Source organism: Nicotiana sylvestris, chromosome 3 (assembly GCF_000393655.2).
Source record: "Nicotiana sylvestris chromosome 3, ASM39365v2, whole genome shotgun sequence".
NCBI classification, from domain to species: domain Eukaryota; kingdom Viridiplantae; phylum Streptophyta; class Magnoliopsida; order Solanales; family Solanaceae; genus Nicotiana; species Nicotiana sylvestris.
In genome coordinates this window covers 56,057,868-56,073,393 of record NC_091059.1, presented here as the reverse complement: position 1 = coordinate 56,073,393, position 15,526 = coordinate 56,057,868, and the positions used below count along the sequence as shown (strand labels likewise).

The window sequence follows — 15,526 nt, the reverse complement described above, 5'->3', positions numbered from 1 at the left end:
AGAAGGAACTAAGGGAAAATATTTTTGAATTTTTTGAAAATTGGGGTCGGAACCGATGAGGTTTGCCTACGTATCTCACATCCGGTGAGAATCAGACCCGCGTAGTTCGGTAAAACTGGGTACCTTTCTTTTTTAATAATTCTGCTACACTAATATTCTAAAGCCAGTCGTCAATTCAAGTAAGCCTTCCAAATGATGTATCAAGTAGCCATACGTGAACATGATGGTCTCAAATAGGATACCTGTCTTATACGGACCCGACCCCTGTGCCGAGTTTCGCTAAGTCAAATGCATGTGATGCACATAGAGCGAACCTACTAGGAAAATCCGGTATGAGGTTTGTTCTCCTAAGTTTCAATCTTGGTGGAAAAGGTATCTAGACTGGCTTACTCGAGCGGACAACTCGAGTCGAGGAGGGTCAGTGTACCGGTAGCATTACTTTCCGGCTTAATTGGTGGTGCTCCTCGCCTAAAATAGGTGTGACTAAAATCCTTCACCAGGTGACAAACACCTCGGCTATCTCAAAGAAAGAGGGCTATGTCAAACAAATGCCCAATTTTAATTCAAGAAGACTCGGAGAGGGTGCGTGAGAAGACAGTTTATATGTACCGTTCAAAAATATCAAAGCGGTAAACAAGTAGCACACTATACCCAAATAAATCACAGTATATAAAAAATTAATAAAGCCAAATAAAAGTCAACATGTACAAGCTCGAATTCCGGTTGTCCCCATCAGAGTCGCCAGAGCTGTTACACCTCCTTTTTACCCCTCCAAGAGATAAGTGTGCAAAATGTTATGGATGTGGGTTAAAGAGCTTTTCCAATTAAAGTGACAAATTTGAAGTAGAGATTATTTTATTTACAGAGTCACCACTTGGAATTGATTTTTACTGGTGTTCCAAGTCACCTTTTATTTGAATCCCTATTCAAAGGAAGGTTTGACTCTATTATTATTGGTCTGCGAAAACAAAGTCCGGGTAAGAAATTTTGTTGATTGGGGAGAAGGTGTAAGACATTCCCTGAGTCCCGTGGTTCTAGCACGGTCTCTTTATTGACTACATTTGGTTTGAATTAAACTTGGATAGACTGTGGTTTATTTGATTTTTATGCTTTTCTTATGTCCGTTTTTATTTATTTTTAAAAAAAAATAAAGAAAAGATTTGAATAATAATCTGCAACTTAACTAATGAGAGAAAATTATTGTTATGAGTACTAATTTAAAAGATGAGAGTAATGAGAGAAAATTATCAATTGACATTGCTTAAAACTAGGAAGATGTGGGCTTATCTTGACATTGAATGAGGTAGCCCACTATTGGGTTGATGGAGTCAAATGGGCTCATGTCCAAGACAAAATCCAAAAGCCCATATGCTTTTGGACTTTAAATCTGCAGATATGGCCTTTTAAAGCTATGTTACAGATTTGGCCATATCTTGCTATTTGCAATCCGTAGCCAACTATTTACAAAAATAAGTTCACAGATTGTCTTTCTAATCTACAACTTAACTACCTTACTAAATAAGTATTTTTTAAGAGATAAAAAAAAAGATTATTGGGACTCTAAAATGAAATAATAATAATAATAATAATAATAATAATAATAATAATAATAATAATAATAACAATAACAATAACAATAATAATAATAATAATAATAATAATAATAAAAACTTAGCTTGGTGACAACAAAGGGACAAACATGGCTACAAGGGTTCAAATTTTAATATATATGCTCCTTTCAGACAACCAAATGCCAGTGGAATTATATCTAATGCTTTGCAAAAATAAAAATAATTAAAGATGTGTAACACAATTTAATTAACTAACATATCGTTATAACATTATCAAACATTCAAGAGCATATAAAAATGAATTACAATAGAAGGATAAAACTACTAATATTTCCCAGCGTCATTATCTTTCATTCCAACTCGATTTTATGAGTTTACATGGTCCGAAAATTACCTGGACAGCAGAAAGAAGAACAAATACAGCAGAGTCAGCTCTTTCCAAAATCAAAAGTAAAACAATTAAACGGGCAACAACAACAACAAAAGATAGCGACAACCGGCAGATTCAAACCCAAGAAAATAAACAAAAAATACCCTAGGAAAACAGTACAATTATGTAACTCTAGAAAAATCTTTCAAGACTACTCTATTTTCCTTAAGCAAGTTTTTCACTTAAGAATCAACTCACAAAAGCTGCTAAGGGATATTATAGATACTGATTTTTTTTCTCTTTTTTGTGTGTAGATCTATTATCAAAAGCTCTCTCAGTAAGATGGAGTGTCCTCCGATATATCAAAACAATCAACTATTTCAAAAAATTAAAAATTAATCTTTTTTGACAGATTTTTCTAGAAAATCTGCTCCTAAATTCAAAATGCCAGACTCTCTGGTTCAAATCTTGTCAAGTATTTCAAACAAAATCTGCTCTCCACTATTCAAAGACAGAATTTTATTCAAACACTGTCCAAAGGTCTACATTTTCTTACCAAACAATTTGACTTTTGAGTGTTGTACTCAAAGAGTCTTGAAGCAGTAAATAAACAACCAAACAAGTACCATATACTCTTAAGTATTTCTCACTACCTTACTTTTATCAATACAAAACTATTTTACTACTTCAAAGAGTGCAAAAATAGAAAATTTAACATTTCAAACTTTAAAAACTAATGCTAAAATAATTAATAATAGACAAAAATAAATCTGAAAAAATAAAAATAAAATAGAAAAAACAGCCAAAAAAAGAATCGGATTTTTACTATTTTATAATTCAAGTGGCCGAAAAAATGGTGGTACGCCCAAAGAGGGTGTTTGGGGAGGTCGCCGGAATTTGGTCGCCGGATTTTCAGGGTAAAATTGGCATCAATAGCTAGGTCTTGGGGAGTTCTATCCATTGATGTAGGTATTGTGGGGCGGTTGTCATTGGAGCTTCAAGAATTTGGGCCAAAAAGTGACGGGAAAGTTTCCTAGATCTAAGATTCAAGGAGTTTGAGGGATTTTTGAAGGATTTTGTTTGGAGATATGGAAAGGGGAAGTTGTGGAGATTACATGGTGTGAATTTGGAGGTGTTTGGAGCTGGTCCGCCGGCGGCAGTGGGCGGAGCTGGGGCGGCGTAGAGAGAGTGAAGAGAGAGAGAAGAGAGAAGAAGGAGAAAAGAATTATGGATGAAAATGAGGACAATTTTCAGATACTTGAGGCTTTAAATACCTAAGCCAAGAGAAAATGAGATCCATTGGATCAAGATGGAATGGATGGGTATGATTTGATCTTGTTTCATTTAGTGAAACGATGTAGTTTTTAGGCAAAACTACGTAGTTTCAGACCCTTTCAATGGCAGCCCTTTATCTTGCACTCTTGGACACTTTTTCTTTTAAATTTGGCCAAATTTCTTCCTTAATCCTACTTATTAAACTAATTTTACACAAATAAATTAATTAAATAATTTATTCTAATGATCAATTAACTAGATTAATTCACCAAATGAACAGCTAGTTAATTCTTAAAATGCAAAAATGAAGAAAGAACTATTTTTTTTAGTATTTTATGATAGGAAATATGCAATTAAAGTCACAAAAATTGAGAAAAATAATTAAAATAACAAAACACTAATAACTTTATGAGGTGTTAAAATAGTGCAAAAATTAGGTGTTCACAGCTGCCCCTCTTTGCTCGAGAACATGAAGAGTTTTCGTGCAAAGAAAAGTGAATGCCATAGCTAATTTTTGCTCACATGTCACTCCAATGGAAGCATTTTTTTTTTGAAAAAAAGGTGACCGAACCTTGCTTCCGAGGCTGCCTACATATCCTTGGCTATAAAAGAATCAGGTCAGTGTAATTCTTGAAAAATTTGGTAGCTGGGACTACCGGACACTAGAGTTAAGACTATTGTTGCTGTCGTTGTTGCTATTGTTGTTACTCGCTTCTTACATCAAAAAAGAAAAATAGAACAGTACTATATATGTCTGCAAACTAAGAGTACAAAATTCCTATCTATGCATCTTCTGGAGTCAAATCTTGATTCTTGACCTGCTCGCTTGCGTTGACCTTAGATTGGATTTTGATACTCTTTGAAGAAACGATTATGACTCAATTTCAGTTGCTTGCTTTCCTGATCTGAAATTGAGAAGATGAATCTTGAGAAGCTGGTTTACTGACACATTGTCAAAGTTAACTCCAACTATCCTGTGATCGAAAAACTTCTTCCTTCTGATGAGAAACTGAAACTGCAAGCTTTAATCTTCATTTGTGCTATACGGCCGAGCCTGCAAAACCATCAAAGACAAACAAAAACGAAAAAAAAAATTCTGCCCTAGTCTGGCACTAGAAAAATTTTGTGAGTTATTAGAGAAATCTGTAAATTATCTAATTTATTGAAAAGGCAGACAAAAATAGTAATATAAACTAGCTAAAAGAGGTAAAATTTGGTAACGAATGATTGTGTAACCAGGGATCGGTATCCCGTACTACTGAAAGGAAATGTAATTAGGGGCTGGTACCTTCTCTTACTAGAAGGAAATAGAATCGGGTGTTAGCACCATGTATTATTGATAAAGTGTTGAATCCTTTTAGGTGAAAAAAGGTTCGATCTGAGTTAAACTGTATTAAACAACCTGAGCGAGGATTACTTCTACCCGGAACTACGAACTGGATCCCCAATGGCGAAACGGTTCTACCTGGGTTAAGCTACATAAAACACCGCGAGCGAAGATTACTTCTACCCGGAACTACGAACTGGATCCCCCTAGGCGAAACGGTTCTACTTGGGTTAAGCTACGTAAAACACCCTAAGCGAAGAGTACTTCTACCCGGAAACTAGGAGTTGGATCCCCCTAGGCGAAATAGTTCTACCTGAGTTAAGCTACGTAAAACATCCTGAGCGAAGAGTACTTCTACCTGAAAACTATGAGCTGGATCCCCCTAGGCGAAACGGTTCTACCTGGGTTAAGCTATGTAAAACACCCTGAGCAAAGAGTACTTCTACCCGGAAACTATGAGCTGGATCCCCCTAGGCAAAACGGTTCTACCTGGGTTAAGCTACGTAAAACACCCTGAGCGAAGAGTACTTCTACCCGGAATATGATCTGAATCTCCCTAGGTGAAAAGGTTCTACCTGGGTTAAGCTGTGTAAAACAACCTGAGCGAAGAGTGCTTCTACCCGAAACTATGAGCTGGATCCCCCTAGGTGAAAACGGTTCTACCTGAGTTAAGCTCCGTAAAACACCCTGAACGAAGAGTACTTCTACCCGGAACTATAAGTTGGATCCCCCTAGGTGAAATGGTTCTACCTGAGTTAAGCAGCGCAAAACAACCTGAGCGAAGAGTAGTTCTACCCGAAATGATGAGCTGGATCCCCCTAGGCAAAAGGATTCTACCCGAGTTAAGCTGCGGAAAACACCCTGAGCGAAGAGTACTTCTACCCGGAAATATGAGCTGGATCCCCCTAGGCAAAACAGTTCTACCTGAGTTAAGCTGCATAAAACAAACTGAGCGAAGAGTACTTCTACCTGGAAATTATGAGCTGGATACCCCTAGGTGAAACGGTTCTACCTGGGTTAAGCTACGTAAAACACCCTGAGCAAAGAGTACTTCTACCCGGAAACTATGAGCTGGATCCCCCTAGGAGAAACAGTTCTACCTGGGTTAAGCTACGTAAAACAACCTGAGTGGAGAGTACTTCTACCCGGAAATATGAGCTAGATCCCCTTAGGTGAAAAGGTTCTACCTGGGTTAAGCTACGTAAAAACAACCTGAGCAAAGAGTACTTCTACCCAGAACTATGAGCTGGATCCCCCTAGGCGAAAAGGTTCTACCTGGGTTAAGCTAATGTAAAACAACCTGAGCGAATAGTACTTCTACCCAGAAATATGAGCTGGATCCCTCTAGGCAAAAAGGTTCTACCTAGGTTAAGCTACGTAAAAACAACCTGAGCGAAGAGTACTTCTACCCGGAACTATGAGTTGGATCCCCCTAGGCAAAAAGGTTCTACCCGGGTTAAGCTGCGTAAAAACAACCTGATCGAAGAGTACTTCTACCCGGAATAATGAGCTGGATCCCCCTAGGCGAAAATGTTCTACCTGGGTTAAGCTAATGTAAATCAACCTGAGCGAAGAGTACTTCTACCTGGAAATATGAGTTGGATCCCTCTAGGCGAAAATGTTCTGCCTGGGTTAAGCTACGTACATACAACTTGAGCGAAGAGTACTTCTACCCGAAACTATAAGCTGAATCCCCCTAGGCGAAAAGGTTCTACCTGGGTTAAGCTGCGTAAAAACAACCTGAGCGAAGAGTACTTCTACCCGGAACTATGAGCTGGATCCCCCTAGGAGAAAAAGGTTCTACCTGGGTTAAGCTATGTAAAAATAACCTGAGCGAAGAGTACTTCTACCCGGAACTATGAGCTGGATCCCCCTAGGCGAAAAGGTTCTACCTGGGTTAAGCTACGTAAAAAAACCCTGAGCGAAGAGTACTTCTACCCAAAACTATGAGCTGGATCCCCCTAGGAGAAAAAGGTTCTACCTGGGTTAAGCTACGTAAAAACAACCTGAGAGAAGAGTACTTCTACCCAAAACTATGAGCTAGATCCCCCTAGGAGAAAAAGGTTCTACCTGGGTTAAGCTACGTAAAATAAACTGAGCGAAGAGTACTTCTACCCGGAACAATGAGCTGGATCCCCTAGGCGAAAATGTTCTACCTAGGTTAAGCTATGTAATAATAGGAGGTGTGAACAATAGTGATGTATGCCGAAAGTAAAAGAAAATGGAGATTTTAAGGAGCTTACGTTTGGTGACATTCGTTCTTTTAGAATCACCATTCTGCATGTTGTGTTCCTGCTTCAAACAAAGAAATATTTGTGAGTTTTCAAAGTGGTGGTTGGTTTTGTGGCATTGATTGTTTTGATCACTTGATCTCGGCCCTTTCAACTGAAACTGGTTGCTTCCTGAATACTGATTGCCTTTCTGACTCTAGAGAAACTCTAGTTTTTCTAGACTTTGTCATGATGATGGGTTGGTGGAACTCAACCTTTTCAACTTTATCTTGCCTTCGTAGGCCTTTTCCTTCTACTTTTTCTTCTTTTTTTCCTTCTTTTTTTATATTTTTTTTTCATCAATTTTTTTTCTTTTCTTTTCTTCGGAGCATTGGGGAACTTTTGGCTCCTCAGACTTTGCTGCAACGGCTAGTCGCGTGGGACTTAACCTTTTCCAATTTTATTCCGCCTTCGTTAGCCTTTCTTTTCTGGCTTCTTTCTCCCAACTTCAAATTCAGAGCATTTGGGATGCCTTGGCTTTTTTTCAACTCTTTGCCGAGACGGTTAGCCACGTGGGACTCAACCTTTTCAACTTCATTTGCCTTTATAGGCGCTCTATTTAATTTTCTCTTTCCAAGAGTTTTGATTTCGAAGCATCGACCACCATGGCTAGTCGGGGTCGACTTGATGCCCGTACGAGGCTGGGTGCCTTTTTGCACATTAGCTCACGCCAAATGAGAACCCTATAAATCAGTCTTGTCATCCTTTCTTTGTCTTAGTTTTAGAACAGTGTTAGACCGAAAGGGATTCAAAGAAAACAAACAATGGAATGGAGAATGAGTTTAAAACAAGAAGTGTCCCTTTTGGGAAAGGAAAGGACTTATCTGGAGTACATGCGGATTTCAATGAACATGACATGCCTTTTGGACTGGATGCCTGATCTATGTAAACCGTCCGACTCTCAGAAATTCATCACAATATTTTCCTCAAAATTGAGAAACCTTGCCAGGACTCTGTCGGTGCCGATGACTATGAGGATCCTCTTTTCGATCCCTTTGCGAGTTTTCACAAGCTGAGCTCTCTCATTTTTCTTCTCACGTTATAGTGCTCTTTACGAGTTTTCACTAACAAGACTCTCTTATTTTTCATTTCTCTTCTTACCATCGCATCATGGTGCCCGTGTGAGTTTTCACCAATAAGACTCTATCATTTTATTTCTCTCATTTTTATTGCATCAGATCCAAGTAGTCGTATTCTATGATCCTTGAACATTCTCACCGATTGATCGGAAGGACTTGAAAGGATTTGGGTAAAAATGATTTGGATCGAATTACAACTTTGGAATCATTCAGGCGGGATTATCGCCAGACCATTACAACATCTGCCCCAGTTTCTCTTTTGGGGGAATTTGGATTTTTATTTTGGTGTGACTAAACCCCAGAGAGAGGTTGCCTACGTATCCTTTCGGAATCAAGTCGAACGTAGTTCATGAGACTTTGTTTTTTATTTTTTTTTGTTTTTCTGTTTTGCTTTATTTTCTCTTTCTTTTTCTTTCCTTGTTCCTCTCTCTTTTTTTCATCTTTTTTTTTTTAATTTCCTTGTCTTTTCTTCCCTTTTTTTTGTATTTTTCTTCTTCTTTTTTTTTTCTTTTTCTTTTTTCATTTCATTTTTCTATAATACTTTCAGGTTCGAAATAGGGTAATCAAAGAATGAGAGCCGGCTCAAAGGGTTAATAGTGTTTGGGTAGCGAGAATGAAAGCCTTCGTCATCCCAACCGGAGAATATTAGTACTATATGGAGGATCCAACATAGTACCTTTTGACTGCATTTGCATTGACAGTTATTTCAGGGACATTTCCTTCGATGTGTCCCAAGTGCAACACACTCTTTTGGCAGTACTCTTGTTGCAATGTATGAATCTTTCCAATCCGAGAATCAATTTTCCTTCAGTTGTTCCAAGTCTTTATTTTATTTCCTTAAACTTTATCTTCATTGCGATCTAATCCTTGATTCATTATTTCGAGGTCTGACAGCTTTCAGGATCTAGGTATGAAGTCCTCAAACATGTCATGTTATTAAAATCTGCATTTAACAGAACTAAAAATAAGAAAGAAAAATGACAAGATTAAGAAAAGAGACATTCCTGGACAATGAAATATTAATTTCATTTGATTTTTGATTTTTGATTTTGTTTTTCGATTTTTTGATTTTTTTTCCAATTTTTGAAGATAGAAAAGTTTACATCAGAAAGTAAGACAATAAGGTAAAACATCCGGATCACACCCTGAAATAATTCGGACACAGAAAGGATAGCAAGACTGGCTACTAAGACTCCCTTCTGATGGGGAACTTTCCTGGTTGGCCACCCTTTTTTGGCTTTTCTTCTGTCTCGGCAATGGCTAAAATGGCCTTCAATGCCAGATCAAATTCCTTATCTTCACAAATCATTCCGACTATTGGCCCGCTGTTGTGTGCAGGCAACAGATTGTTCATCACATCAAGAGCTTTTTCATCCTAGAAAACAATTCTTTCAGCTTCAATCAAATCTTCAACTGCCCTTTTGAGGGTCCAACAGTCCTCTGTACTGTTTCCCACTGCTCCAGAGTGGTATTCACATCTAGCATCAGCTCGGTACGAGGGGGACTCGGGGTTCGGCCGGTTCGGGGCTACTGGCTGCAATAGATCTAGCCGGATTAGCTTTTGGAACAAGCTTGAATACGATTCACCAATAGGGGTGAACTAATTCTTTCTGAAAGGCTCTCTTGGGCGAGGATTGTATTGGGGATTATTTGGTTAAGGATTATATGGAGCTTGGTAAGGATGAGAATTTCTGGGAGGTGAAGCTTGATTTTGTGTATAATGTTATGGCTGGGTATAAGATTGCACGCTCATCACCACATAGGGAGGCGATGCCACGACATAAGCATCATCTTGAAGGGGATAATAGTATGGTGGGACCATAGAAGGCACATATGACTAGCTGAATGACCTGCGGGCCCCCTCGAGCTTGAAACCATCATGGCTCCCTCCTCACTCCCATTTTTGTTCATCAAACCCTCCGAACCATTTTGAACATCTGGTGATGTGGCTTTAGAAGCAGCATGACTCAAGATTCGGCCGTTTTTAGCCCATTTTCTACCATCTTTCCAATTTTGATAGCCTCAGCAAACGACTTTCCCATAGTGGACATCATGTTCTGGAAGTAGTTCGCCTCTTGGGCCTGTAGAAAGACCGTGACCATTTCAATTTCATCCATTGGAGGCTTTGCCCAGGCAGCTTGCTCACGCCATTTGACAGCATATTCGCAGAAGCTTTCCGTGATTTTCTTTTTCAATTTGGACAAAGAGTTTCTGTTGGGAGCGATGTCCACATTATACTAGAACGGACGAATAAAATCTCGGGCCATATCGTCCCATACGTGTCAATGGGTAATTTCTTGATCCGTATACCACTCAGAAGCGATTCCGGTTAGGCTTTCCCCAAAATGGGCCATTAGCAGCTCCTCTTTTCCACCAGCGCCCCTCAATTGGTTACAGTATCGTTCCAGATGAGCAATCGGGTCTTCGTGCCCGTTGTACTTTTCAAATTTTGGCATCTTGAAGCCAGCTGGCAGGTGGATATGGGAAAACATACAGAGGTCGGAGTATGAGATACTCTTTTGACCAGTCAGACCTTGCATGTTTTTCAGGCTTTGTTCCAGGCTCTTCATCTTCCGAGCCATTTCCTCTTGCTCGAGATTTTTAACAATTTTTTCTTGCTCTCCCGAGAGGTCATATTGCGGAGGTTGAATGAAAGAGTACGGGGTCACATATGTTATTTCTGGTTGAAGCCTTGGACCCTGAAAGATGAACGTTGGAAGCGGTGCCCTTGAAGCTGGTGCCTGGGGGCGAACCACAGAAGGCATGTCAGGATCATTGGAGGGTGCCCGCATGGGATGAGCGGGTTGGGCACTGGGCGTTGGTAACCTCACTGGACCTGGGAATCAACTCAGGGAACCCAGTGATTGTACTTGGCGGTTCCCTACCATTATACCAGGCGTCCCACATTTCCAATATGCGGAGACTCAACATCTTATTCTCTTCAGTAGTTGCTGATTCTAGCTGCAAAATAGTCGATGCCGGGCTATCCTCAGGACCGATGATTGGTAAATTTCTTGCGGAGGCCATATATGCCTTTGGATCTTGTGAAAGAGGGGAAGCTAGACTACCAACAAAACCAACCACCAAAACTTGGCTAATTTGCACACCCAATAACTTTGTTAGTTTTGAGACATTTAACATATAGGAAATCGCACGTTGGGATGCAATGCACCTAACAGTTAAACGCTTCTACCGTGTACTTGAACGGTTGCATGTTTCATCCCGGCCTTAACTAGAACTTTTCACTTTGTACCTCTGTTCTTCATTTCTGCCTCTCTTTCACCACTCTTAATTTTTTTTTCATTTCTGCCGCTCTTTTATTTTTTGGCACTCTTTTTTTTCTTCACTCTTTTATTTTTTATCACTCTTTTCTTTCCCCTTTTTATCACTCAATTTTTCTTTTTATTTTTCTTTTTTTTTTCTAGTTTTTTTTACTCAATTATTTTACGGCTATGATCAAATCCGATGGGGATTGCCTACGTATCATGGCGCCGCATGAATCAGATCTTGCGTAGTTTAAGAAGATCGAGAATAGAGTAAATAAGCTAACTCTTTTGTTTTGGTTGGAATTTTTAGAAAGAAATGCTTTAAAAGAAGAAGGAAAATATTTTTTGATTTTTATTTTTGAAATAAAGACTTCTAAAAAAATTCATTTGCTTTTGATTTGAACTTTGAGAATTTTAAAAGTAAAAGGAAAATATTTTTGTTTGAATTTTCATTTGTTTTCTCTTTTTCTAAAAAAGAAAAAAAATATTTTTGCATTATGGATGTTGTTTCTTAATTTTCGAAAGAGGGACCTTTTAAGAAAAATATTTTTTGAATTTCTGAGTTTTTTATTTATTCACAAAAGCACTTCTAAAGAAAAGAAAAATATTTTTGGACTTCAATTTTTAAATTTTTTTTTTTGAAAGAGAAACTTTAAAAAAAAATTCAATTCATTTTTTTGAATTTTTTGAGAAAAATACTTCAAAATAAAGGAAACCCATATTTTCGATTTTAATTTTTTATTTTATTTTCCATATAAAAGACTTCAGAAAGAAGGAAACTTTTTTTTTTGAGTTTAAAAACTTCTTCTTTTTTTAAATTTTCTAAGGAAAGATTTGTAAAGAAGGAACTAAGGGAAAATATTTTTGAATTTTTTGAAAATTGGGGTCGGAACCGATGAGGTTTGCCTACGTATCTCACATCCGGTGAGAATCAGACCCGCATAGTTCGGTAAAACTGGGTACCTTTCTTTTTTAATAATTCTGCTACACTAATATTCTAAAGCCAGTCGTCAATTCAAGTAAGCCTTCCAAATGATGTATCAAGTAGCCATACGTGAACATGATGGTCTCAAATAGGATACCTGTCTTATACGGACCCGACCCCTGTGCCGAGTTTCGCTAAGTCAAATGCATGTGATGCACATAGAGCGAACCTACTAGGAAAATCCGGTATGAGGTTTGTTCTCCTAAGTTTAAATCTTGGTGGAAAAGGTATCTAGACTGGCTTACTCGAGCGGACAACTCGAGTCGAGGAGGGTCAGTGTACCGGTAGCATTACTTTCCGGCTTAATTGGTGGTGCTCCCTGCCTAAAATAGGTGTGACTAAAATCCTTCACCAGGTGACAAACACCTCGGCTATCTCAAAGAAAGAGGGCTATGTCAAACAAATGCCCAATTTTAATTCAAGAAGACTCGGAGGGGTGCGTGAGAAGACAGTTTATATGTACCGTTCAAAAATATCAAAGCGGTAAAAAGAAAACAAGTAGCACACTATACCCAAATAAATCACAGTATATAAAAAATTAATAAAGCCAAATAAAAGTCAACATGTACAAGCTCGAATTCTGGTTGTCCCCATCAGAGTCGCCAGAGCTGTTACACCTCCTTTTTACCCCTCCAAGAGATAAGTGTGCAAAATGTTATGGATGTGGGTTAAAGAGCTTTTCCAATTAAAGTGACAAATTTGAAGTAGAGATTATTTTATTTACAGAGTCACCACTTGGAATTGATTTTTACTGGTGTTCCAAGTCACCTTTTATTTGAATCCCTATTCAAAGGAAGGTTTGACTCTATTATTATTGGTCTGCGAAAACAAAGTCCGGGTAAGAAATTTTGTTGATTGGGGAGAAGGTGTAAGGCATTCCCTGAGTCCCGTGGTTCTAGCACGGTCTCTTTATTGACTACATTTGGTTTGAATTAAACTTGGATAGACTGTGGTTTATTTGATTTTTATGCTTTTCTTATGTCCGTTTTTATTTATTTTTAAAAAAAATTAAAGAAAAGATTTGAATAATAATCTGCAACTTAACTAATGAGAGAAAATTATTGTTATGAGTACTAATTTAAAAGATGAGAGTAATGAGAGAAAATTATCAATTGACATTGCTTAAAACTAGGAAGATGTGGGCTTATCTTGACATTGAATGAGGTAGCCCACTATTGGGTTGATGGAGTCAAATGGGCTCATGTCCAAGACAAAATCCAAAAGCCCATATGCTTTTGGACTTTAAATCTGCAGATATGGCCTTTTAAAGCTATGTTACAGATTTGGCCATATCTTGCTATTTGCAATCCGTAGCCAACTATTTACAAAAATAAGTTTACAGATTGTCTTTCTAATCTACAACTTAACTACCTTACTAAATAAGTATTTTTTAAGAGATAAAAAAAGATTATTGGGACTCTAAAATATAATAATAATAATAATAATAATAATAATAATAATAATAATAATAATAATAATAATAATAATAACAATAACAATAACAATAACAATAATAATAATAATAATAATAAAAACTTAGCTTGGTGACAACAAAGGGACAAACATGGCTACAAGGGTTCAAATTTTAATATATATGCTCCTTTCAGACAACCAAATGCCAGTGGAATTATATCTAATGCTTTGCAAAAATAAAAATAATTAAAGATGCTGTAACACAATTTAATTAACTAACATATCGTTATAACATTATCAAACATTCAAGAGCATATAAAAATGAATTACAATAGAAGGATAAAGCTACTAATATTTCCCAGCGTCATTATCTTTCATTCCAACTCGATTTTATGAGTTTACATGGTCCGAAAATTACCTGGACAGCAGAAAGAAGAACAAATACAGCAGAGTCAGCTCTTTCCAAAATCAAAAGTAAAACAATTAAACGGGCAACAACAACAACAAAAGATAGCGACAACCGGCAGATTCAAACCCAAGAAAATAAACTAAAAATACCCTAGGAAAACAGTACAATTATGTAACTCTAGAAAAATCTTTCAAGACTACTCTATTTTCCTTAAGCAAGTTTTTCACTTAAGAATCAACTCACAAAAGCTGCTAAGGGATATTATAGATACTGATTTTTTTTCTCTTTTTTGTGTGTAGATCTATTATCAAAAGCTCTCTCAGTAAGATGGAGTGTCCTCCGATATATCAAAACAATCAACTATTTCAAAAAATTAAAAATTAATCTTTTTTGACAGATTTTTCTAGAAAATCTGCTCCTAAATTCAAAATGCCAGACTCTCTGGTTCAAATCTTGTCAAGTATTTCAAACAAAATCTGCTCTCCACTATTCAAAGACAGACTTTTATTCAAATACTGTCCAAAGGTCTACATTTTCTTACCAAACAATTTGACTTTTGAGTGTTGTACTCAAAGAGTCTTGAAGCAGTAAATAAACAACCAAACAAGTACCATATACTCTTAAGTATTTCTCACTACCTTACTTTTATCAATACAAAACTATTTTACTACTTCAAAGAGTGCAAAAACAGAAAATTTAGCATTTCAAACTTCAAAAACTAATGCTAAAATAATTAATAATAGACAAAAATAAAATCTGAAAAAATAAAAATAAAATAGAAAAAACAGCCATAAAAAATAATAGGATTTTTACCATTTTATAATTCAAGTGGCCGAAAAAATGGTGGTATGCCCAAAGAGGGTGTTCGGGGAGGTCGCCGGAATTTGGTCAGATTTTGGTCGCCGGATTTTCAGGGTAAAATTGGCATCAATAGCTAGGTCTTGGGGAGTTCTATCCATTGATGTAGGTATTGTGGGGCGGTTGTCATTGGAGCTTCAAGAATTTGGGCCAAAAAGTGACGGGAAAGTTTCCTAGATCTAAGATTCAAGGAGTTTGAGGGATTTTTGAAGGATTTTGTTTGGAGATATGGAAAGGGGAAGTTGTGGAGATTACATGGTGTGAATTTGGAAGTGTTTGGAGGTGGTCCGCCGGCAGCGGCGATTTCCGGCCGGCGGTGGTGGGCGGAGCTGGTGCGGCGTAGAGAGAGTGAAGAGAGAGAGGAGAGAGAAGAAGGAGAAAAGAATTATGGGTGAAAATGAGGATAATTTTCAGATTTTTGAGGCTTTAAATACCTAAGCCAAGAGTGAATGAGATCCATTGGATCAAGATGGAATGGATGGGTATGATTTGATCTTGTTTCATTTAGTGAAACGACGTAGTTTTGAGGCAAAACTACGTAGTTTCAGACCCTTTCAATGGCAGCCCTTTATCTTGCACTCTTAGACACTTTTTCTTTCAAATTTGGCCAAATTTCTTCCTTAATCCTACTTATTAAACTAATTTTACACAAACAAATAAATTAAATAATTTATTCTAATGATCAATTAACTAGATTAATTCA

General features: G+C 37.4%; 2 long non-coding RNA genes across 2 annotated transcripts; both read right to left on the bottom strand.

Annotated features, from left to right (window-relative positions):
• Window positions 1–1,813: 1,813 nt before the first annotated feature.
• On the bottom strand, window positions 1,814–3,158 carry LOC138886869 (uncharacterized). The gene is made up of 2 exons (XR_011405799.1): window positions 2,768–3,158; window positions 1,814–1,965 (listed from the first exon to the last, which is right to left on the bottom strand). It is a non-coding gene; the product is annotated as an uncharacterized lncRNA (long non-coding RNA).
• A 10,664-nt stretch (window positions 3,159–13,822) lies between these two features.
• Window positions 13,823–15,222, bottom strand: LOC138886868 (uncharacterized). Its single transcript, XR_011405798.1, has 2 exons — window positions 14,779–15,222; window positions 13,823–13,974 (listed from the first exon to the last, which is right to left on the bottom strand). It is a non-coding gene; the product is annotated as an uncharacterized lncRNA (long non-coding RNA).
• Between the last annotated feature and the right edge of the window lie 304 nt (window positions 15,223–15,526).